The 2,531-nt window shown below is 46.6% G+C and overlaps 1 pseudogene; it reads right to left on the bottom strand.

The window, feature by feature from the left end:
* Window positions 1–342: 342 nt before the first annotated feature.
* LOC142260593 (U2 spliceosomal RNA) lies at window positions 343–548 on the bottom strand (annotated as a pseudogene).
* Between the last annotated feature and the right edge of the window lie 1,983 nt (window positions 549–2,531).

Below are 2,531 nucleotides of genomic sequence, written 5' to 3'. Positions count from 1 at the left end.
CTGCATCTTCTAACACCTGCAGTCACTGCAGCAGCTGAATCCAATGTGTCCAAAAGGGATCTATTCTATTCAATTGCAAATGATCTAGATAAGACTGAGAATAAGATACTGCACGGGACATAGCAGAGTTGGTCAAGTTGAGTGGAGATGAGTTTGCTATTTGGCACAGCTTTTGCATCAATAAAGCAAGTAAAAGGTGTGAAAGATAAAAAAAAGGGTGAAAGTGTGAAAAGTGAATTGGCCAAATTGAGGTGCATATAAAGTTTTTGCTTTCTTTCAATTCACTAATGAGGCTCATTTGAATCAGGTGAATTGAGTTCTGCTTTTGGAAACTCGGTTAAGAAGGGGTGCACCGGTCCTGGAGGTACTGCAATACCAGGTCAATGCGTGGAGTGGACAGAGCAAGATTTTTTCCATCTCCTTGTTCTAAAAATCCATTTAATATATGGTCCCTAGAGAGGGGACGTATCAGATATTAAACTGATAAGAACAGATTTAATTTTTTTTTTTTCTGTTTATCAGTAGGACTTCAAAATAACAAAGGTGATCGCCTCCCGTTGCCTGGGAACCGTCCAGGCACAAGAGGGCTATGTGTCACCAGAAGGCGCACACACTCCCTCAAGGCCGGCAGACGTGCAATCCCAGGCACCTTCCAGTACCGACCAAGGTAGCGTCCTCCGAAACTACACTTGATCTTAGCCAAAAGGCCGAGAAGCTATAACCCGAATTGGTTACGGCCTTGAGTGGCACCCTGGCCTATACCGGACACATCTTAGGGAGAGGGAGACAAACCCACGCCTACAGAAGACATTTTGTCACCCAAGCCAAACCCTTGAAAAGGCTGTTTTGCAGAGCAAAAACAAGGAGAATGGTACTTTTTGCAGCCGCCGCCCACTGCAATGAATCTGAATAACTCCTCCTTTTGGGCACAAGCACCTCCCCTCCCCCTTGCAGTCTTTCCAATTCATGATACAAAAAGACGGACGGACAGGACAGGACAGGACCATCTGCCTGACTTTCCGTCACTGCCACCCTTTGCCATCCTTGCCCGTAGAAAGCCCTTTCATCATCCCCAAACCCTAATCTTTTCCCTTCCCAGCTGCGTCTCACTCCCTTTCATTAGGAAGTGAGCGCAGCCTTTTCTCCGTTCTGCACATGCGCGACGTTAAACACAAATGCGCAGGCGTGCGTTCCATTAGACTCACTGCATTCCATTCCCATACAGGAAGTGGGCACAGCTATTACTACGGTCGCACATAAAAGAACCCACGGCCACCACTGCACATAGCTGACTCCACCACAGGACACCCACTTCTACACCAACGCAGGTAAGACAGGATCGGCACCTCTATGCTCCCGTTACAATCAGGCTCAGTCACCATGTGATAACGCTCTCAACTCTTTAGTTGCAGGCTCCCCTTGCTTCACCTCCACTGGCTGTGCTGCCATTTCCTCTCCCACCTGGAAGTTATACTTTATTCCACTATTTTCCTGTTTCTCTCTTCCCCCTTTTCCCATAACCTACTTTTATCTGCATTTGTGGGGTATCTATATGCTATTTACATCATAGTTTTATTCATTAATATGGAAGGGAAGAGTGCCCATGAGAGTGTTGAACTGCGGAGAGCAAAAGATTAAGCTGCTCCGATTTGCCACCATTGATAAGCTGTTCTCAGTAGATACACATGCTATCCAAACAGCAGCATCCACCATTGCTTCAGCCCACCCATTCAGTGACAGCTCACCAAGTCAGCCAGAGGAGTGGTGTAAGGAATTACACGTAGGCACTGACTCCACACCTTCACATCACAAGAAGGGGGTCTACAGGCTAGTGCAAGAATACGAGCAAGTCTTCAGCAAACATCCGCTAGACTTTTGAAAAATAAAAGGGGTCAAACACTACATCCCCACAAGTGCACACCCACCCATCAAAGAGAGATATAAGCCAAATCTACCTGCACATTACCAGTGTACCAAGGACATGTTGAGCAACATGAAGGAGGCTGGGGTTATCCGTGACAGTTGTAGCCTCTGGGCAGCTCCGTTGGTCCTGTTAAAGAAGAAGGACAGCACCACTCCCCTGTATTGAGGAATAGCTAGCTGCATTGACAACTGCAAATTATTTTTCTACCCTTGATCTCACTAGTCACTATTGGCAAGTGTCCGTTGCTGAGGCAGACCGGAAGAAGACCGCCTTTGCCACCCCGATGGGTCTCTGCGAGTTCAAAAGCATGCCCTTCGAGCTGTGCAATTTGCCAGGAACCTTCCAGAGGCTGATGGAATGCTGCTTGGGACACCGAAACTTTGAAACGGTACTGCTATACCTTTATGATGTTATTGTTTATTCTAACGCAAACAAGATTTTAGGGTGTATAAAAAGGGAGATTAGATCCGATGATCCCAACGTATTGTTACCCCTCTATAAATCACTTGTAAGGCCACATCTGGAATATGGGGTAAAGTCCTGAGCAGGTTGATAACCATTGGTTTGAGCATGGTAGGGTGTAGTACGCATCTTCCTGCATCGGTAA

This window comes from Anomaloglossus baeobatrachus, unplaced genomic scaffold, assembly GCF_048569485.1.
Source record: "Anomaloglossus baeobatrachus isolate aAnoBae1 unplaced genomic scaffold, aAnoBae1.hap1 Scaffold_137, whole genome shotgun sequence".
Classification (NCBI taxonomy): Eukaryota; Metazoa; Chordata; class Amphibia; order Anura; family Aromobatidae; genus Anomaloglossus; species Anomaloglossus baeobatrachus.
Note: the sequence above shows the minus strand (reverse complement) of the source record. Positions and strands in the feature narration are given on the sequence as shown.